The sequence below is a fragment of the Myodes glareolus genome, chromosome 6 (assembly GCF_982192425.1).
Source record: "Myodes glareolus chromosome 6, mMyoGla1.1, whole genome shotgun sequence".
Classification (NCBI taxonomy): Eukaryota; Metazoa; Chordata; class Mammalia; order Rodentia; family Cricetidae; genus Myodes; species Myodes glareolus.
In genome coordinates, this window is record NC_142031.1 from 106,457,592 (window position 1) to 106,480,970 (window position 23,379).

The 23,379-nt window shown below is 44.5% G+C and overlaps 1 protein-coding gene across 1 annotated transcript in view; it reads left to right on the plus strand.

Annotated features, from left to right (window-relative positions):
* Positions 1 to 5,523: 5,523 nt before the first annotated feature.
* Positions 5,524 to 23,379, plus strand: part of Scrn1 (secernin 1) — a 67,190-nt gene continuing 49,334 nt past the window's right edge. Inside the window, exon 1 of the mRNA XM_048440376.3 lies at positions 5,524 to 5,739. The gene's annotated coding sequence lies outside the window, so the exon portion shown is untranslated. The remainder of the gene's footprint in view (positions 5,740 to 23,379) is intronic.

A 23,379-nucleotide genomic window follows, 5' to 3' on the forward strand; every position in this document is an offset into this window, starting at 1 on the left:
GTTTCTGGCTGACTCACAATCTTCTGACTTCACAGTGAAAGTGATACACACTGACCAGAAAGCACACTTCAAAGCTGAAGTCTCCTTCCCCAAGCTATGATCCTCAGTGTCAGCTCCTGAAGCGGCATTCTACCCGGCTAGGACACTGGGGGCCATGTATAGTCCGTGTGTTTGCTACTTGCGATGTTTTTGCCATATAGCATCATGTTAAGTGGGAGAGCAGCTGTAGACAAGAGTCAGCTGTTGGGCTGGGGAGATGACTCAGTTGTCTTGATAGTGCAATGCCCACCTCCAGATCTTCAGGACCCACATAGGAATCTGTGTGTGGTGGAATGTACCTGCAATTTCAGCAATAGAGAGATAGGAGGTGGATCCAAGTAGATCCCTGAAACCTCAAAGGCCAAGTTCTAGGCCAAGGAGAGAGAGACCCTGTCTCCAGGGAGAAAAAAGTGGGGGAGTAGAAAGCACCTGGAAACCAACACCCAAGGTTGGTTTCTGACCCCCAAGGTCATTCTCTACCTCCATATGTCTGCCATGCATATAACTACCCACATACAAACAACGCACATATGAAAGACATCGATTGCTTTTATACATTAGTGACAAACAATTAGGAGTAAAGCAGAAAATTAGTAGTTATAATATCATCTATAAACATGAAATACTTACTAAACAAAGTCTGTTTAAGACTTGCAGCTGGATTCTATAAAATTCTGAGAAAACTTAAAGACAACTTGAATGAATAGAGAAATATGTTCATATATTAGAAAACAGCTTAAGATGAAAATTTTCTCCATAATCATCGGCGTATTAAAGGTAATACCAGTCAAGATTTTAATAATAGAAACTGATGAAAAGAGTCTAAAATTTATTAGACAGTACAAAATACCCAGAACACCCAAAACAATTTTGAAAGAAACCAGAGTTGGAAGACTTAAGCTCCCAGATTTAAGGCTCACTATAAAGCTACAGCAACCAAGAGAATGCAGTATTGACTGAAGAATAAACACATGGAACAATATAGCCAAGATAGACTTGTGTTTACGTAGCCAATTGATTTTTTTCTTCCAACAGCATAGAAACTCAGTGGGAATAATCAAATGGTTCTGAGCAACTGAACACTCATATCTAAAAAGTAATTGACCTTTTCTTCCCTTTTACAGAAATGAAATGGGAATGCGTCAGGGTCCTGAGCACAAATCTAGTGCTATCAATCTCTGTATGCAAAGACAGGAGAAAACTCTTGCCATCTTTAAGTAGTCAAAGATTGCGTGTATGAATATGTCAGGTGTGTGTGTGTGTGTGTGTGTGAGCGCACACACATGCACGTGTGTGCAATGTTGTACATTCATCTGTGTGAATCCTGGTGTCAGTGTGTGTAGGTCAGACACAACCTTGGGTGTCAGTTCTACTTTCCACCTTCTTACAGACAGGACCGCTTTACTGTTGTCTGTAATGTTCTGCTGTGTGTGCCAGTCTATCTGACCTGTGAGCTTTGGGGGACTCTTATGCCTTTGCCTCCCATTCCCTGTAGAAACACCAAGATTACTGATGTTTGTACCACTCCTCTCAGCTTTTACATTGGCCTGGGAATTCAAACTCAGGTTCACAGTTTAGAAGAGGCATTCGAGCAGTTTTGCCCATTAAGCCAACTCCCTAGCCCATAGTTTTCTTTAACCGAACACAAAGGACTTTAATCACAAAAGGAAAAGCAGGAATAAATTGGATGCCACCCATATTGAAATCTTTCCAGAAGTCATCATGAATAAGATGAAAAAGCAAGAGCTGACAAGTATTTTCTGTACACAAATATGATAGATAGACTTGTATCCAAACATAATGAACCTATGTGATCTAATATGGATACAAAACCTAAATGGGAGTTTGGGATAAGTGGGTTGAGAATGTGAGAACCTCCTTAATGAAATGTAGGAAAGGAGAACTGTTGTATTATGTTGATCATCAGGGAAATCCTAACGAGGCACCAGCAGCGGCTACCACACATTCAGTAGACCAGATAAATGTCTCCTGTTGTCTCCTGTAGAATACAGTTCAAATGAAAGCTGGCAAAGCTCACTTCGGAATGCATTTTGACAGTGACTTATGAATTTAAATATATGCGCCATATGACTTCCTCATTTCAATTTTAGATATTTACCCAAGGGAAATGAAAACCTGTCTCCACACAAACCCGTGTAAATAAAGATGAGTGGTAGATTTATTCATAATTTTCTCAACTGAAAAATAAAACCCAACATATTGTAACCTCCGAGTGTCTCTTCCAGATGTTTGGCAGGCAGTCTCCAGCCATCAGTGTGTTCTGCCTCAGTTGTAGTGAGTTATCCCCCCCAAAGAGGTCCTGGCCTTTCCATGGCAGCCCACTTCTATTAAAGGAGAAGGGTAGGGGGTGACGACCCAGCCTTCATGGTTACATGCATGGCATTATGATGGGCAATGCATTGCAAACCAGTGTCTTCCTCTGCACTTAGTTCTACACCCCTTCTTCACAACTGTTATACTTCCAAACACCGTCTCCGCTCCCCTGGCCAGTCACGGAGAGTCATTTACAGACAGGATCCTATATAGACGTTGACACTTTCCATGAGCGTCAGGACATTCGCTTCCATTCTTCCAGTCCAGGACAACTAATTGTTCATGGGCCATACCAACTGAAAAGCTAATTAGGGTTGTATTCTTTTAGTTTAAAAAAACTTGGTTACATTGTGTGTGTGTGTGTGTGTGTGTGTGTGTGTGTGTGTGTGTACATGCTGCGGCACACATATGAAGTATGAGAACAACTTGCAGGAGCCTCTTCTCTCTTTCCTCTATGTGGGTCCTAGAGATTGAACTCAAGTCATTATGCTTTGCAGCAACAGCCTTACCATTTAAGCCAGCTCACTGGCCCCATGCATGTTCTGAATAGTAATCCAAGTGGGGAAGAAAGGTTACATGCAGGAGCAGTTATGATGTTGTTGGGGTTGTATTTTTTTAAAAATATTCATTTATTTATTATGTATACAGTATTCTGTCTGTGTGTATGCCTGCAGGCCAGAAGAGGGCACCAGACCCCATTACAGATGGTTGTGAGCCACCATGTGGTTGCTGGGAATTGAACTCAGGACCTTTGGAAGAGCAGGCAATGCTCTTAACCTCTGAGCCATCTCTCCAGCCCCTGGGGGGTTGTATATTTTGCAGTATCCCAAATAATCTTATTTCCATTTTAGTGCTTATAAATAAGAACAGAAGTGCCCCCCATAGGGTTTTCGCTATAAGGATGTTATGAGTATCTCTTGTGACAATGGATTTGTCTAGAATCACCACTGTATCCCTACCTCCCCTTTTTGGTTCTGGAGAAGAAAAAAAAAATCCTCACCTACTTTGTGGAATAAAGCAGAGCATAGTGCACTGTTATTTGCTGGCTCTCAGGCCCCTGAGTGTGCTGGGTAGACTATCATTGACTATGTAACAATCGTGTGTTATTTAGGAGAGTTTTCCTTGTAGGCGAGCTCAGAGAAGCCTTGTAATTTACACAGTGCTAGATGTCACGTGATCGATAGAGGCCTCTGGTTAAAGCCGTAACTGATACTACTGGATGTTTTCTGTATCCGCTGGACTGTTCTGGTCCCTTATTTCTGTGTGTGTGTCTTAAATGGCAGCAGAGTTTGTCTTTCCTGTTCAGAGACAAGAAAGAAAAATGTCTGATTGATGCTAACTAAGCGCTGTGAACACCATGGCACAGTGTCTCCATGCAGGCTCTGGAGATAGGGGAGACCAGCAGCTGTCAAACTTTAATTCACAGGGAAAAGCCGAACATTTGACAGAATGCAAGTTCCCTGGCCTCAGTTCCGGAGACTGACTTCGATAGTTATGGAAGAGATTCTATTGTTGATTAACCACACACATTCGGCTACAGTTTGTTGTTTGGAGTAAATAAGCAATAAGGCACCTTTGTGTTCCAAATCTGTGAACCAATGGTCTATCCTACACTACTTTCATATCCTCATCTTTCTCCCACCGTCTGTTCACTGACCCGACACGCTACAAGTACACACATAATTTAGAGACTAAGTGGATAGCAGCCAGTCACCCAGTTCTCCTCCATTATGGAATTGTCTGTTAAAATTTTCTTTCTTTCTTTCTTTCTTTCTTTCTTTCTTTCTTTCTTTCTTCCTTCCTTCCTTCCTTTCTATCTATCTTTCTTTTTCTTATTTTTGTTTTGTTCTGTTTTTCGAGACAAGGATTCTTTGCGTAGCCTTGGAGCCTGTCCTGGCACACACTTTGTGGACCAGGCTGGCCTCAAACTCACAGATCTGTCTGCCTCTGCCTCCTGAGTTCTGGGATCAAAGGAATGCTTCCTGTTAAAATTTTTTTATGCATCCTTCCAAAGGTAGTCTATGCATTTGCAAAGGGAAGTGCAAGTATATATATTATTTTCTGCACACACACACTGTTTTGCCCCTAACTTCTCCCCACTTTAGCCTTTTATTTGGAATAGGTTGGAAGTGTTATAACAGAACACAGACACTGACCACATCTTCACAATATGCTGTACAGCATTCCATGGTATTTATAGGCTAAATTTTATTCAGCCTTTTAATTTATTCTTTTTTGAGGCAAAAGGTTACTATGTAGCCCAGGTTATCCTCCAACTGGTCCTCAGTCTCTCTAAAGATAGGATTACAGGTGTGTGCCACCACACTGGGGTTTATTTCTAAGTGTTGCTGGTGCAGAGACTATGGTCCTGGAGGGCCTCCTGCTCATTTCACATGTGTGTCGTTCCCTCTGTAGACACATTTCTAAAAACGAAATCAGGTGAAAGTCAACACATGTTCATATTTTGAGAGATACTGCCAAATTCCCCCACAGAGGCTATAAAGCTTGGGTTTGTGTTCATCTGATAATTGGGAAATGCTTGTAGGTCTTCTCCCGCCAGCAGGTCTACTGCCTTTATTTCCCTGTGGACTCTCTTCTTACAGTTGGATACAGTCCTTTCTAACAATCTAAACAAGGTCAATCGAGTCTCAGTCCCAGATGCACTGTCAATAACCTTAAGGTGGGCTTCACCCTCTTCCCCCCCAAAAAGTTTATTAACCCTGGTGTGGAACCTTGGCTTTGTTACTTGCTGTGTGACCTTGGTCCACAAAGCGTGACTATGCTGCACAGTCTGCCTTATGAACACGATTCGTTAAAATCAGGAAGGACTTGGACACAGAACACAGATCTCTGCAGGGAATTCTCACCTAGATGTCAAGGCCCAGACAAGCGACCATACAAACACCAGGGTCCTTACCAGGGTCAGTAAAACGTTGCCTGGAGGGAGCTGGGCCTGGCTCCTTAAAGCTCTGATTCTTCCCTTTGAGAGAGCTGCAACCAAGAAATAAATCTAGAAAGGAGGGAACCACTTTCTGATTGAGTCCCGCCCGCTCTGCTGCCTCCTGGTGCCCTCTTCCCCCGCTCCGTGGCGGGGTGGGCTGTGAGGCCTTGACAGTGGAACACAGGCTGGTCCTGCAGCCCTGAGCGCAGAGAGGCGGAGGGTGGGTCCGCGGTCACGTGACCCAGCCAGCTGTTAGCAGGGGGTTGGAGAGCCCGGAGTCTGGAGATCGGGAAGCGCCGGACGTCGCCTGCTCTACTGTCGCTGCAGCCCTCGATGCAGACGCAATAACTCGCCCGCCGCAGCGCCCCCAACTCGGCAGTCTCAGCATCAGCACCAGGACCCGGAGGGAGCCCGAAGCTTAGCAGGTGAGCGGCAGGCCGCGCAGGGAGCGCGGGGCGCGGGCAACAGCTCTTTCCCCGGGCAGTCACATTTCCCATTGCCGTTCTAATGTCCCGTGCCTCCCCTCAATGCGGGCCGGGGGAGGGGAGAGCAGATGAGAGGTGGCCTGGGTCGAGCGTGACTGTAACTCAAGACCAGAGACTACGGGGACGAAGCTACTGCAGCCTGGTCAGAACCCGCTTCTGCTCTCTACCCCGCATCCTTCCCGCACTGCCTTTTAGTCTTACAACCCGGGGGCTGATTTTCCTGGGCGTCGAGTTGTAAAGCCCAGTAAAGTGTCTCCGTGCTTCTCCGGGTGGCTCCTGGGTTTTCGGGCTCGCGGGCGAGGCTAGCCCAGGGAACCTGACTCCTTCCCGGAGTAATGCACCTGCAGCGCCTGATGGGGCTGCTGCCCTGGGCCGCCCCAGCAGAGTCCCAGCGTCTGTGGTCGCTTCCAAAGGCCAATGCGCTGGATGAGACCTGACACTGCTTTGCCCAGGTCTCACCCCTGCACTGCAATTGGGGCGGGGTCATGCAAGGCAAGTGTCTAGATCCTTGATAGTAGTTCACTTCAGTTTATCTTTACATCCTCGCTTTGTTATTTCTGTCCCGGCATAATTATTTAGCAACCACCGTGAGGTCTACAGGGCGAAAGGGATGCTTGGATTTTAGAAAATCGGTTAGAATTTAGGAACGAAAATGTCGCTCACACCCATTTGTATTTAAAGCAACTTACTATTTTCTGTCTCCCAAGCTGACCTAGTAAGGTTCCATTAAATAGTATGGTTTTTCTGTGCAATTATGGCTTGTGTCTCTTCCTGGTCGTGTGTGTGTGTGTGTGTGTGTGTGTGTGTGTGTGCTGTGCTTCATGTCTGCCTAAAAGATGCATCACTTGCTGAGGAAACCTATGCTAATTCAAAATGGCAGCATGAAAAATCAGGCCAGGCGGAACCCGAGCAGACCACAGCCAACTGCAGCTGCCCCCTAACTTGAGTTGCAGAGATAAATCAGCGGGAGGAGAGGCTCTTCTGGGTATAGGCCAGGAGTGTTCTTAGGGCTGCTTAAATGAGAGGGAGCTGCAGAGACAGGGGGAGCGAGCTGGAAGTTCCCTAACTTGTCCAAAGCTGATACAAACCTGACTTAAACTCTAATTTGATCTGATTTTCTTTAGGCATATTTAAAGTCCACGGTACAGCTCACAACTGTGCATGGCTTGCATACTTTGTACCTACAAGTGGCTCTCATAAAGGACGGTGTACAGTGTAAATTAAATATCCTTGGAGAACAGTGCACGAAACTGCGTTTCTCTGGGAGGCTGACTTAGCCTGACAGTACCCAGGCACTAGGATTGCAAATTCTTGAAAGGTGACTCATTTCAGGATTTTTTTTTCCCCCCATAAAGCAGCTTTTCTTTCCCTTTTCGCTGCAGGGCTGCCAGCCATCTTGTCTTTTAGGAAAGAGGAAGTGCGCAGGGAAGCAGGTGCCTTGGGGGATAATGAGCAGAGAGGAAGATGATCCCTGAGGGTTAGTGGCAGCAGAGCCGGAGGGACTGAGCAAGCTCACTCTGGGCAGCAGAGCAGGCTGAAATGCAGGCTGAATGGACAGCTGAGCTCATGCCGACGGCTGCAGCGGACGTGAGGACTCAAGCCAGGTGTTGCAGCTTTCCTGCTCAGAGCTCCATATGTTTCATTTCAAAGTCTTGAAGGGGGGAGCAGTTTTGTCCTGAACATTCGAGCAAAGAGAAGCAAATAGTAACAAATTAAAAACTCGGGTTTTTAAGTGGTTATACACCCCCACCTTGTCCCCACAGTCCTTATGCAGGCTAACCAACCCATTTAACTTCATGAAGGTGTCCAGCTTCTGCTCAGCCACCTTTTCTAGTCTAGATGATGTTGCATCTCTGTGTAATAATCACAGCTTTCGTTGTGACAGAATTTTTGAGGTGGGAAATACATCCTTTGAGAAACTGGTAGCTTGTCTTGTATTGGTGGACAACTCTCAGATGAATTTATTTTGCAAAGAAACAGAAGTGGGCTAGGCATCTACGTTTATGTAAAAACCTATCACGAGCATGTTCTGAAGGCCGGGTTTTTCTGTAACTGGAATTTTCTGAGTTGTGAGTCAGTGACTCCAGGTCACTGAGAGCAGAACCTGGGGCTTCTGCATGGGCTGGTGTACTGCAGGGCAGTGAGGAGATGGAGTTCGGCCGTTCTGTTTTAACAGTCAGTTGTCACAGAGATGAGATTAGAAGGAGCTGGAGAGTGGAGCTAGGACCTGCAGCAGCGGGGTAGGCAGGAGCCAGGTATGGAGAGAGGAGCCATAGTAAAGACATGTGTCGTGCAGCTGTGACAGGTGCCACCTAAAACTGTTGCTTGCATCAGGACGTGAGTATGAAGACATGCTGAATAAACTGAATAAACAAGTTATTAAAATGTGTAGCCCTAAACTACGTAAGGTTCTAATCCTAGCATTCAGGAAGCAGGTGGGTTTCTATGAGTTTGAGGCCAGCCTGGTCTACATATTGAGTTCCAGGCCAGCCAGGGCTGCATGCTGAGATTGGGTCTCAAAACAAACAAACAAAGAAACAAACAAGCATTAACCTAAAAACAGAAGCAAAAGCCCAACTTGGGAATGTAGTTCTGTAGCAGAGCCCTTCCTTAGACAGACATGCACGAGGTTCGCATTTGTTGGAAAACAGTGAGTGAGCAAATTTGAGTTTAAAAAAAAAAACTCATGGAACTTCTAGTTCCACATTGTCTGGTATAATGGACATTGGCTTGTGCCTCGTAAGCCTTTAAAACCTAACCAGTGTGGGAGATGTCTTGTGAGCGTAAAATTTGCACCGGATTTAAAAAATTGATGTGGAAAAACTGTAGAATTTGTCATTAGTAACTTTTATATTGATAGGATATTGATGTAGTATGATATATATAATATGTATATTTAATATATATATACATATATATATTATATACATATATATTGGGTTACCTTTTAAATGTGGTTGCTGGACAGTATTAAACTTGTACTCATGGCTCATATCTGTCTTATATTATATTGCTGGGCAGTGTTGGTCTGGGTCATTATCAGGAAGCAGAGATTGCCAAGAGGCTCCTGATACTACTTGTAACACTGAGTGTAAAGAGCCAGGAGGACCAGGTGGGTGGAGACTAAACAGATTGACTGATGACGCTGGATGGGAGGGGAATATGTGCTGGGCATGAACAACCCTACTAGGAGATTCATCTCTCTCTCTCTCTCTCTCTCTCTCTCTCTCTCTCTGTTTTGTTTTGTTTTTCTGGTGTTAGCTTCATTTCAGTTGTGATAAAAAATAACCCGATGAAAAGCAACTTAAGGAAGAAGTGGCATGGGGAGGTCAAAACAGCACAGCCCTGAAACGAGTCATATCTCATCCACACTCCAAAGCAAAGAGAAATAGATGCATATGCCCGCTTGCTTGACTGCTTGTGCTCAGCCTGATTTTGTCACCCTTAGACAATTCCAGAACCCTTGTCTAGAGAATGGTGCTGCCCACACTGGGCTGGGTCTTCTCACATCAATTAATTTAATAAGACACTCCCCCACAGATCTGCCAGTAGACTAACCCAGTTCCTCACTGAGACTCTTTGCCCAGGTTTGCCCATCACGTTGACAAATCCAGCTACCCACCCCAAACTATCACTGAGCTGTGCTCCGGCCCCAGGAGACCGTTGGAAGTAGAATAAGGGGGCTGTGCTGTGACCTTTCACTTGGAGCCCCTGGAGCGGGTCCTGGCAGATGTTACAGTGGTTCGCAGGGATGGACTGTTAATGCTCCTATCTGGTGCTCAGTCTAACCTGCCCATCCCCATATGGCTATGTTCACAGGTCCACATGAAAGGAATGCACCCTAGTGAAGAAAGGGACCTGGACTGCAAGTTGGGGTCCCTGGGTCCTAGTGCTGGTTCTATTCTAATTAGGTGTATGTCCTTGAACAAGTCACTCATTTCTTGTTTTATCTCCTTTGGGGCAAAAAATGAGAATGTACCAGTTTTACATGGACCACTCTTACTGACTGCATGGATGTCGACTGTCTCATTCTTGTTCTTGCTGCATTCAAGGCTGTCTGGGTAGAAGTCGGTTGTCTGTCACACAGACTGAACAGAAGGCCTAAGCATTCTTGCAATCTGCCATCTTGCCATTTCTCTGTACCTGGTGCCTTCTTGATTCTTTTCTGTTCTTATGCCCCACACTGTATAACCAGAAGGTGATGGCGCAGTGAACAAGCTCACAGACATGAAGCTGAAAGCACAGCCCTGAGCACTGGGCCGACTTTAGCCCGGCAGACGGGAGAGCAGTGGGATTCAACAGAACTATAGTCAAAGGAACAGAGTGATTTACAGTGTCGTGTGGATTGCTAGGTATGTCCAAGGTGTGACTTTTAGCTTTGAATTTACAAGTAAGTAAATTAGATTTCAACAAATTGTTCAATTACTTTCCCCACTTCCTTGTCAAGACTAAATATCACCAAATTTTAAAAACATTGTAACCTTTTATATTCAGATGAGACTGTATTTTATAGTTCTTCAGTTATGAGGTCTAATTGAATAATTTTTAGAATATATCTTGACTTTTTGTATTTGCTGATCTGGTATCTAGGCTTTGTACATTTTCTTTTTTTAGAACTGAATTTTTATTATTGATTGATAATTTTTTACACATTTGGAAAATTAACTTTTTGGTGGGTGTTACAAATATGTTTCTCTGTATTACATTTTAAAAGTTTTGTCATATGAATTTTAAGTTTTGTTATAAATAAGTCTATAATATTTTCATTTCCTATTGACTTTATTTATTTGTTTTTGATTGCTTCCTATGATGGCGGTTTTAATCGTCAACTTGACAAAACCTACACTCACCTGGAAAGAGAGTATCAATAAAGGATTGTCTAGATTAGGTTTGCCTATAGGTAATTCTATGGAAGATTGTCTTGATGTCTTATTTAATTGGTGTGGGAAGACCCAGCCCATTGTGGAGGGCACCATTCCCTGGGTTTGGATTAAGAGTGGGAAAATGAAGCTGAGTACGAGGCCTACACAGAGTCTACCTGTGACTACCTGCTTCAAGTTCCTGCCTCCCTTCCTAGCCATGACAGACTATAATCTAGAGCTGTAGGTAAAATATAAATCCTCTCTCCTGAAAGTTGCTTCTGTCAAGAGTATTTTCGTCACAGCAAACGAGATGAAACTAAAACACTTAGTAGGCTTTTCCTTCTTTAATGTTATTTTTTAAATGCATCCAGAGATTCTATAAGTTTATGATTTTTTAAAAAACAGCTTAAAGACTTGAACTTTATCAACTTACATTAGAAAGAAGCAAGTTGGGGACTTGGGCAGATTTATTCTTTGTTTTCACGCCCTCACAGTCAATGATATCAGAACATCTGAAACATGCTTTGCCTCAGTTTCCAACAGACTTCACCACCATGGGTGGCTACATTCCGGGCTACATTTCTGTTCTCGTCTGTGTCAGTGTCAAGCCATTTTAATCCTGAAACTGTGGAATATATTTTAATATCATGTAGGGCTAGACCTACTTCATTAGTTTTCACTTTTGAAACTTCTACACCAGTCTTTTATAGATTTTGGGGTGGGCTGAGAGCTGAAGCAAGGTTCTGAGCAGGTACTCCACTACTGAGCACTGAGCCCGTAAGCCTTCAGGATCCTTTTGGACACACTTTCTCTTAGAGCCTTATTTATGTGTTGATTGCTGCCATGTTGAATCCTCAGATTCATTTAGGGAGGAGTAATAGCTCTGAGTAACACTGGTTGCTCACAGCAAAGAACCAGAACGTTCCCTGCCCTTTAGATCTTCTCTGTCCACATAGATCTTACAGTTTTGTTCATCTCAGAGGTGGATCAGCCACAGCACAGGCCTGTCTCAGAGTGCTGGGCACTTCCTTCTTTTGCCCTGTACATCTCTTCCTCCCTCACTCCCATGCCTATCCTCCATCTGAGCCTGCTACGGAGCTTTCCTCTTGGCAGCTCTTAGTCGTGGTTGTGACGTTCCTGTTGGTGGCATCACCAAGGCCACCTGCTCACATTCTCTTTATAGCAGGTGAGATTCCTAAGGACCAAGAAGGTAAGACACCACAGGTATGTGTTAATCATATCTGCCCGTCTCCACTCCCCAGCATCATTCCCCTGCTTCACTCAGGCTGTTGGGATTTTTAGTCTTCCAGTCAGGATGACAAGACAATAGTTAAGCCCCACCTGGGAGAAGGAGTTTGAGGTAATTCCTCCGTTCTGACTGATTGTGTGCTTAACCCGAGTCTCCCTGTTCTTCTACTCCCCTGTATGAGCTAGATGTCAGGAAAGCTCTCCAGGGATTTGATTATTGTTGAAATCAGGTTACTACCCTCCTCTCTGGTCACACAGGCACACACTCCTTTCTGCTCACACAGGCACCCTCCTCTCTGGTCACACAGGCACCCTCATCTCTGGTCACACAGGCACACCCTTCTCTATGGTCACACAGGCACCCTCCTCTCTGGTCACACAGGCACCCTTCTCTCTGGTCACACAGGCACACCCTTCTCTATGGTCACACAGGCACCCTCCTCTCTGGTCACACAGGCACCCTCCTCTCTGGTCACACAGGCACCCTCCTCTCTGGTCACACAGGCACCCTCCTCTCTGGTCACACAGGCACACCCTTCTCTATGGTCACACAGGCACCCTCCTCTCTGGTCACACAGGCACCCTCCTCTCTGGTCACACAGGCACACCCTTCTCGATGGTCACATAGGCACACCCTTCTCGATGGTCACACAGGCACACCCTTCTCAATGGTCACACAGGCACACGCTTCTCTATGGTCACACAGGCACATGCTTCTCTCTGGTTACACAGGTACTCACTTCTTCCTGAGACCTTGAGAAGACCTCAGCTTCATTTCCCCCTGAGCTGAACATAGGCCTATGAGAGGTTATATGCTCAAAGTACGTGTTGGCAGTTCATCTGGCTGAAAATTCCTAATTAAAATGTAACGATCAAGAGCCGAATATGTTCTTGAGGCTCTTGTGTGTTTTTTGATTATTTTCAGTAGTGACCTAGTGACCTGAAATATTTAATGGAATATCTTAAAATGTCCTTCTTGCTCACTGAAGTTTTTTTTTTTTAAAAAAATTGAAGTGCCAACAATGAAATATGACCTCACTATTACAAAAAAAAAGGTTAAGGCTGCATAACCAGATAAACTGAAATTTAAAGTTTCTGTTTCTATATTATACCTTTTTGCTCAACTCTGAGTTACATTCTAATCCTTTCAGGTCCCTTTCTGTATGTGTGTGCATATATCTGCTATCATATATGCCTGTATTTTTATGCTTGCTTATATATATGCATACACATGTGTGTTTGCATGCATATAATACTAATATATACACATGTAATGTATAAGTTACCTTTTGAAAATAAAATTGAAAAAAGAATTGCTAGTGGTAAAACCCAGTAAACAACCCCAGCACTAATGAATATATTTGCAAGAAGTTGTAAATTTCATTTTGTTGGTTGTAAAATAATCACATTTCGCACCAGCAAGATTTGTACTTATTTATACAACAATGCACATTATTTCTCCTGTAGAAAATGGAAGTTAAGCCATTTGTTCTACAGCGAGAGCTAAATTCTAAGCTTCCCTCTTCAGAACAATGGGAGGATTGTTTTTAAAACCCCAGTCTACAGAGTTACAGGTACGTTTCCAATCACACTAATGGCAAAGATTTGAATAGACAGCGCATTGTTTCGATGGAGAGGAAGACAGATGGAGGGACGGGGAGGTCATGATTCTAAGCAACCTGCCAAATGAGTGAGCACAGTGACAGCAGTGTTGGAAATGAGATCAGAAGGGGATGAAAGGGCCCTGCGGGTGGCTTTCATGGTTGCTTGCAGGGTTTCCCATGGAGCATGCTCTAGACGGTGACCACAGACCTCTGCTCTCTCAAACACACTTTTCTCCTTTAACTCTAGGATTCTGTTCTTAGGTAGTCAGTTTCTTTTTTATTTTCTTTTTCTTTCTTTTAATTTTGAGACAGGGTTTCTCTGAGTTCCAGCTTTCTCTGGCTGTCCTGAAACTCGCTCTGTAGATCATGCTAGCCACAAACTCAGAAATCTGCCTGCCTCTGCCTCCTGAGTGCTGGGATTAAAGGTGTGAACCACCATGCTTGGCCCGATAGTCTTTTTCTTAATGGACTTTTATTTCAAACGATCTGCATACAACTGTACATGGTTGACATTGCATGAAGAACTTAATATATGCAAGAACAGAATCCAGAATGTGGGTCTATCTGACTTTTTGAAGCAGCCTTTATGTAACTATAAAAGTAATTATTCTGGCACTGTATTTATAACCCATGTCATTAACTTCTTGCCTTCTTTCCCTCTTCTCTCCCTTCCCCATCCCATTTGAAAGACGGGAAATTACTTTCCAACCTGCTGTGTATAAGAGAACATCTTCCTTACAATGAACTTGGTTTGACCATATTCTCACATCTCCCTGGCCTAGGTCCCACTGAGATCATTTGCCCACTTTTTCCTGAATTAAATGAAGAAGAGCTTATATTATATTCAGTTTATTTCTCCTCTTCACTGCAGAATCTTTTAAAAATAGTGATTTATTTTTGTTTTGTGGACGAACATTTGCTTGTGTGTAGGCGTGTGCACAGACTGCATGCAGTGCCATCAGGGACCAGAAGAGGGCATTGGATTCCCTGGAGCTGGCATTGCAGCCTGTTGCGAGCCTCTGTGTGGGTGCTGGGAACTGAGCCTGAGTCCTCTGGAAGAGCAGCTGGTGCTCTTCACTGCTCACCAGTCGCCATCAGAGTCTCTACCCTGTCAAAGGGCCACAGTTGTCTGCTGCGCACTGCACCCCCATCTGCACTCTATGCGTACAATACAGTTTGCAAGCTTTAGGCAAGGGGCTGGAGTTTGAAATACACAAAGACTCACACAGAGACAGAGAGACAGAGACATGGACCTCTAATCACTGGTAAGAAGCCCTTTATTCAATAGCACCATGGAGGCTTATATACCCAACAGTTAAGTGGGCCAATAGGTGAAAACCTTATCCTCTGATCCTCAAGGCAAGGCACAGCTTTTAGTAACTCAAATCAGAAGACTCTAGGAGGGAAGAGCAGCTGAAGACCAGGACTCCAAATGGTCCCAACAGTTGTCAACTGCAGAAAACTGAGTGACCAATTCTTTTGTTGCAACTGTTCCATTGGAAACTTTTATAGTTACAGGTTTTCAGTGTCATGTGGAAACATTGGAAATGCTTGGAGAAAATATACTGTAGATTGCTGACAATAGCAATGAGACTGCTCAGTCGTTTCCCAGCTGCCCAAACCAGAAAAATCACACAGAAACTGTATTAATTACAACACCGTTTGACCAATGACTCTAGCATATTCCCAGCTAGCTCTGTCCTTCCTGTTACAACATTCCTTCTTCAAGAAGGTATCTGAGACACCACACAAGTTGTAAGTAGGCAAGCTTTCCTTCCAGTGGATCAGCCCAGTGTTAACCCCTAACCTTGTGAGAATTCTAAACATGTGCTTTGGCTTTATAGTTTTCTATTTTGGACTATGGAGACAGGGTCTCAGTATGTAACACCAACCTGGGGTCTTCCTGTGTCAGCCTCCCGAGTGCTGGGATTATAGACATGCACCACCAGCCAGCCTTACTTTTGAAAGGTTGATTATTATAAAACAATTCAGCCACCCACAAATGGAAAGGGGGCACTAGAACAGACCTCATGTCCCTGCCCATCGCCTCGCTCAGCTTTTATGTCAGCCATCTTGTTTCCTCTGAGCGCTATCTCTGCCTTCTTAATTATTTCCTCTATAACATTGACATAGTACGTGCTTCTCTAAAACACGTGTTTTTTAGATGAGAATTTTTTTTTAAGTCTTCTCTCTTTCTCAGAGTCTTACTATATGGTCTAGCATGATCTCAGATTCCCGGCCTCAAATGATTTGCTGAGATCAGCATTCTTAAGGAACTGCAGCTACTGGTGTTGGTCATTACATATACATTAGACATGGGGTTTTAAAAATCAGTTGTTTTTAAATGGAGATCATCACAGTATCATGATAGGACATTAACAATCATTCTTTGATACCATCAAGTATCTTCTCATTGTTCATGTTAGCTCAATTGCCTTAGAAGATTTTTGTATGAGTTTTTTTGTTTTGTTTTGTTTTGTTTTTTTGAGGATCCAAGTAAGTGATGCTCATTGAAATTGTTAGGTATGTATCTTAAGGAATTTTGTTCCTCCATCTTTGAGTTTTTTTTCTTATTTGTTTGCTTTTTTGTAATTTTCTTTGTTTATTGTTGCTGTTAAAGAAGCCAATTTTATTCTGTAGTGTAGAGAGCTGCGGAAACCAGCGCCATCTTTAAGGCGCGGCACTACGCAGCTCTCTACACTGTAAAGTTTTCTAGAATGCTAATTTTGCTAATAGCATCCTATGATATACTTTTATTTCTTGTCAGTAGTCAGTGTGCTTAAGTTGCACTTTGGAATAGGAGTATTTCTGATGATCTAGGTGCCAGCTACTGGTGAGAAGGATGCCACAGGATTAGTGCATCACCAGTGAGTCATGGGTGATAAGAAGTAAGCATTGATTGGTGCCCACTGTATGCAGCCGTAGTGCTGTACGTTCCATGACCTCTCTTATAAACCTGTGTGCTGTGCTGTGTATAGGGACTGTCTCCATTTCCAAATGACACTGTTTTAGAATTCATCAATGAAGTCAGGATAGGAAATAGGACCTCTGTCTCTACAGCATGTCTGTCTCATGCCTTAGTGCACATGTGGCTTCAGGGGTAGGCAGACCTTAGAAAAGAATACAGTTACACAAGCTAGATCTAGTGGATCTGGATTGAGAATGGAAGGATGAAGAACCCCAACCTGTCTCTTCTACCCAGTTCCATCAAGTCTTGGAGCCATACAGAATGTGAACAGGTCTTGCCAGACCTTTGAGTTGTCAGAAGAGGCCAAACATCAGAATATGTCTTCAAATGTTAGCTGCAAATTCAGAATTCTAAAGGGCAGTGCTCACTCAAGTCAGACAGCCCGCAGGCCCACATCGCCCTGCAGGGAAGCTTGTGGGCCGGAGATCCAGCAGTTAGCTGGCAGAGGCAGATGTCCTCAGAGGCCCTGTTTAAGCTCTAGCAAGTACCCTCTAGCTCTGCCGCAAGTTGGGAAGTTTATGACCCCTCATTACCTCCTAGAGAAGGGACAATCTGAGATTTGAGGTGACGTGGACTTATATCCTGCTGTTGTACTGTGTAGTTAGTGTCTGGTGTGTTCCCACAGTCCTCCAGGTTAAATGCAGACTTGGTTCCCAAGCTGTGGCACTACTGACCGATGGTGGCATGTCTAAGGGTGGGCCTAGCGGGAAGTCATGGGTCACTGTGGGGGAGGGGATGACCTTCATGCAGCAGCAGGCTCAGCCTCTTCCTCTCTCTCTTTTTCATTTCCAGTCAGGAAGTGAGCAACCCTGCCTGACATGCCTAATCATGGGCTCAGAAGCAGTGGACTCTTTAGACCATAAACTAGAGCCTCCCAAACTGGGAGACGGTACCCAGAATAGCTCCTCTGCTGTAAGGCGGTTGAAGTTGTTTCTTTTCCTCCAGTGAAGCAGAGCTGGCTGCACACTTAGTTAACACGTCTTTTTTGGTAATCCCTCAACAAAGCCATGGCTGTGGAGAGCTTTATGCTCTAGCCTCCTGAACTCCAAAGGAACGTGTAAAATCTGTCTTCTCTTAGGCAGAGCTTGCTGAGTCTGAGGTTACTCACACCCTAATTTTTCCGTAGCTCCTTCCCCAACCATTTCATTATTCCTTCTTATTTCAATGGCAAAGCCGTAACAGAAGACCCAGTTTATAAGTATCACTTGTCTCATTTTCAATTCAGCAGGACAATTAATAATTTTAAGATGAATTTGTCCATCAATAACAGAATCATTTGTTTGCCTCTCTGGAAGAACTATTTCACAGACTTTGATTTCCAAGTTCCTTGGACGGTGGGGTAGGGAAGACCTGCTGGCCATTGGCCTTCATCCCTGTTATAAGGAAAGGCAGTTTTCACAGTTATTTGCATGGTAGCTAACAAGCTATAGCTCATATAGAGAGTTATTTTCTTCCTCTCCAGTGACTCAAGGCTTTGTCTTTATTGGCCGGGGTGACTGATGAGGGTCAGTCTAGCTTGGTGGAGATAAAGGGCCCAGGGCAGTTTGGCAGCCATACAAAGAACCCCCTGGCCAGGCTTGGGACATTCATGTTTCCAGCAATTCCTCCCTGAACTGGAAGACAAAGCCCCTTTCTCCCGTGCAGCTTCCTCCCTCCTTGTCTAGACATTCTGCACTGGTTCCCTAGTTACAGGAGCACAAACCCAGTCCCACAAGCCTGCAGGCCAGCCGACTGCCACCAGGCACAGGGTGAGTGCTGGTAGAGGCAGCGATACTGAATACATTCTAGGCGAGTCTTATCCCCAAGAGGAAGTCATGAATCCTGAGAAGGTCCCATGGGGGTGGGGAGAGGGGTAAGGCCTGTCTGTGCCTAGGGAGTCTCTGCTTAGCGATGGCAACAGATCTGAAGCTGTCCTGGGGATAGAAGGGCACTGCAGGCAGATATTTACCTTTAAAGCTTTGACTGTGGTAAATATGCATACACGGATCACTGATGTCCCTTCTAACTGTATAGATAGGCAGCGTTAAGTATATCCACTCTGTTGGGTAACTGCTGTCCTGGACTTTGTCCATCTTGCAGATGTAAATGCTTTTGTCCCCTCCTTCGCTCAAACCCTGCAATCCCCGTTCTGTTTTCTGTTTCTGGGTGTCTGGCTATTCTAGTTCCTTGGTGAAACTGAGATCCTATAGTACAAGTTGGGCACGCCGTATCTGATAGTGTGGTTTGAATATGGAATATCTCAACTCCACTCACATGTTTGCCCACCTGGTCCGCAGCTCGAGGACGGGCCTGGGAAGTGAGTGTCTGGAAGCAGGCTACACTTCCTGTCTCCTCTGATCCCTGACTGAGAGCCCAGGGTGACCAGCCGCCTTATGTTCCTTTCAACATGCCTTTTCCTCCATGGGGAACTGTATCACCCTTGAACTAGGAGCCAAAATAAACCCCTTGCCCTTAAGTTGCTTCTTGTCAGGGCTGTAGTCCCATAGTGAGGAAAGCAGCTAATGTAGCCAAGAGTGCAGCTTCTCCTGTCCAACACGACGCCAAGAACAGAAAATTTCATGGGTCCATCAAGACAGTCAGGCTGTGTGGATAAAGTGTATAGGAAACGTCACACGTTTTGTGTTTTAAGTTTGGGTCCTTACCCATAGTATTAGATTTATCATATGTTCATGTCCAATAATCTGAAAATAATCTAAAGTCTGAAACATTGCTCAAAGGGATGCTCACGTGTATTTGTGGTTTTCTAATTAGCTTATTCATTAGCATACTGTTGGCTGCTTAGTTTTAATTTGTGTGTGTGTTTGGGTTTTTGTCTCTCTCTCTCTCTCTCTCTCTCTCTCTCTCTCTTTTGAGACAGGATTTCTCTGTGTATCCATGGCTGTCCCAGAACTCACTCTGTAGACCAGGCTGCTTCGAACTCAGAGATTTGCTTGCCTCTGTCTCCTGAGTGCTGGGATTAAAGGTGTGTGCCACCACCACTGAGTATTAAATTAATTTAAAAATATAGTCCCTTAGTTTCACTCAACATATTTCAAGCACCCATTAGCCACGACTGGCTAGCTACTACTGATGGCCAAGAAAGAGACTTCCAACCGCTCAGAAAGAGCTAATTAGGTGGAAAGCTGCCGGTTTACACTGATAACTGATGGGGGGGGGTGTGGCAGTGTGTGTGGGGGGAACATACCAGATATTTTTTTTCACACTGTGACAGCTAAGAAATAATCAGACTTCGTTTCTGTACCTGCCACAAGGCATTTGTATATTTGTGAATGGGATACTTATCCCAGCTTCCTATCTTTTAATGTCCCCTCTCCTCCAGTGCATGGCCATTAAATGACTAATTGAAGAATTTGCTTAGAGAACCTAGAGAGCACAAATGCACTTTGAAATGTTCCCAACGTGGACGTGGGAGAGGCCTGCTAGCACTGCCATTGATGGGAGTTAAATTGGAGTGTTTCATTAATTAGCACTGAATTGCTAACCTGGCAAGAATCCTAATTAGCTTTTGCCACAAAGCAGCCATATTCAGTAGGCCTACCCCTCAGCCAGCTGCTTTTAAGGCTTTTTTCCTTGAGACCCACAGTGAATGTGGAATGCCACATCAATCCAGTATCTACACACATGTGTCTGTGCAGATACATACATACATACACATACAGTATATATATGTTGTATATATACACACATACATACACACACAGTACACACACACACACACACACACACACACACACACACACATACTTTGAACTGCCTATGATCTTACTGACCCTTACTGAGTGAGATCCACATATTCCGTTCTGTAACCTGCAAGAGGACCACAGCATAAGGTTTGGGAAGTGCTGGTTTGGTGGCACTCTTACCACCAGGGAGTCTCTTCCTACTCCCTCACACACACACAGCTTTAAAAAAAGATTATAATATAATTACATTTCCCCCTTACCCCCTCCATAACTCCCCTATAGTTTCCCCTGATCTTCTTCAAATACATGGCTTCTGTTTCCACTAATCATTATTGCATGCATATATGTATTTGTGTGTATATATATATATATATATATATATATATTCCTAAATATAACCTGTTGAGTTCATATAATGTTACTTGTATTGGTGTTTTCAGGGCTGTCCATTTGGCACTGGATAACCAATTGGAGTGCTCCTCCCGGGAGGACCACCTCTCCTGTTCCTGGCTTTGCTCAGTTGCTGTAGTTCTTTGTGTAATGTGGAGACCTCAGGGACTTTTTCCTGCACACTTAGCACTCTTTCGTGGGCTAGGAGGCCATGTCTGCTTAAGGGAAATGGGTGGAAGTTTGAAGGAAAGAAATGAAGGCATCAGAAATCACTTATAAACCAAAGAGAGGAAGTAAACAAAGTATTGCAATTTAAATGGGGTCGTCTTCCTGGTGGATTCTGCCTTAGCACCATGAAATGCACATCTAGATAAAGAGACTCTCCGCTCAGATGGTCAGCCTTCTCCAGAGCCGCTGTAACCAGGTCAGTGGCTGCTTCCTGCTGTTTCCTCCAGTCCCCAGAGGCATCCCATTCTTCTTTGCTAAGTTTAAGGGGTTTCTGTCATTGTTGCTGTTCGTTCTGTAGTCCGGGCTGGCCTGGAATTGTTAAGTAGACCACGCCAGTCTTCACAGAGTTCCTCTTTCCTTCGGAATGCCAGGATTCAAGGGGTCAGCTTGCTACCGTGCTCTACAACGGTGGTAATTCGGGTTTGGTGGCTGATTGCATACTTAGTCCCTGGGCTAAATGGGAGTATCTCTGTAGTACTTAGGGATTACCAGAAATCTTGAGGTGGAAATCATCATTTCTGGGTTTCTTTTGGAAATAGCATGGCCAATCCACCTAGCAGAGTTCTTAGATGTCACATATGGCAGCTGAAATGTACATTGTTATGCATTTTTTATAAAGCTGACTGTTCAGTTCTGTAGCCAAACTGAATGAACTCCAGCAGCTGCAGAAAGCTAGCGGTCCCCATGCTGCAGTGAGGAGACATGGCATTTCCGTCAGCAGCTGGTCCAGGAGGCCTGCTGAGTCATCTCTGAGGCTAGTCGATGGGACTCAGGCAAATTAAGTTGACAGGCAGCTCAGCTGATGGTTGTGAGGTAGTTTTGTTTCTTTTAGCTATAAACATACACACACACACACCACACACACACACACACACACACACACACACACACACACACACACACACACACCATACACGAAGAGGGGTTGGAGAGAGATTGGTTGATTGATTCCACTACCTTCTAGCATTCCTGGTTATCCACAAAACCCAATGGAAAATTCAGCCTCCATGATCCCTGCCTTCCTCAGCCTCTGTTGTCTGTGTCCTCTTCACAGTCGCTTGACCGAGTGGTCCAGCTGATTTGCTGAGCAAGCAGGAGACTAGGTAGTGGATAAAAACCCATTGGGTTTTATACAAGTACCTCTTATAACTGAAAGACCCGTGCTTCGTCTAGCCTGGGCATAGACCTAGTAGTTTCGAAACGTGTCTGACTCTGAGCCTTGATAGCTGCTGTAGGTGTGAATGAATCTAGCTGATTTTGACTGGCTTGCTCAGGAGGAGTTTGGAGTGAAAAGCCACCTCCCATGATATCTTCTGTGTACACAGCCTTTAATATTTACAGATGTGTCTTCTGGGTCATGTAATTTGACATTCATAGGAAGAAGCATGTGAGGAGAGACAAAACATTTGCAGAGAAGGAGCCAAGGCTCAGAGAGGTAGAGCGGTCTGCCCATGGTCACACAGCTGGCAGCTGGCAGAGCTGAGCTTTGAGTCTCAGTCGTGAGCAATACTTCTCAACTGTCCTAATGGTGTGACCCTTTAGTACACTTTGCCATGTGATGCCCACAACCACAAAATTATTTTTGCTGCTACATCATAACTGTAATTCTGATACTATTATGGGGACAGTAATGTAAATATCTGTGGTTTTCAATGCTCATGGGTGATCCCTGCGAAAGAGCCATTTGACCCCAGAAGGTCACGACCCACAGTTTGAGAACTACTCTCTAGAGCTTTTGAGAGGCTGCGACTTACTTCTGTTGGAATCTGGGCTCATAAAATAAGATGTGTTTAGCTGGGCAACTGATGGTGCAGGCAGAAAGTAGACTCCGTGAACGTTTTTAATGCTGGACTTGGAGAAGGGCCCTGTAATCGGGTGGCTTGGGTCCTGCCCTGCCCTTGGGGGCTTTTTTTTTTTTTTGAAGCAGATGAATAAATATATTACAAGCAGCAAATGTGTGTTATTCTAGAAAAAACTGAAAGTATTAGTGCTCATGGATGCCTAGCCCTTTCTAGAACTCTCTTGGAAAGAGAACAGCTTTGAGTCAGATCCTGATATGGGAAAAGACCAAGGGGAAGGGCTCATCAGGCGCTAGGGTTTGTTGGCAAAGCAGACACTTGTAGACAGAAACTCCAGTTTGCAGAATATTAGAAAACTAGAAAAGGAACACTTGGTTATTGAAAACCTACTCCTCACAAGACATTGTGTGGACCTGAGTTTGTAGCGGGGTGTTAAGAGACTTAAGCCTCACTTTCACTGTATGTGGTCTTTGGAGGGAGAGACTATCCATTGTTGATAATGAGATGGCTAAGGCGGTATTTCAGATTGTGGTCATTACTTCAAAAGTAAGCAAAGGGCTTTCATGAGATATGTAACGTGATCACGTGAGTTAGAGTGGTGTCTGACCTTGGATGGGAGCTGTGAGAATTACCCAGCTACACGGGGAGCATAGAATAAACATGGGTGGAGGTGGGAGCAGAGCAAAGGCCCCAGGATGTGGGAGACCTGGAAAGAGGCCTATGTGCTGCTGAGTGTGGGGTTGGGGTGAGTGGTAGGAGGTGAAACCGAGGTGGGGGGACGCAGGCTGATCAGAGCTT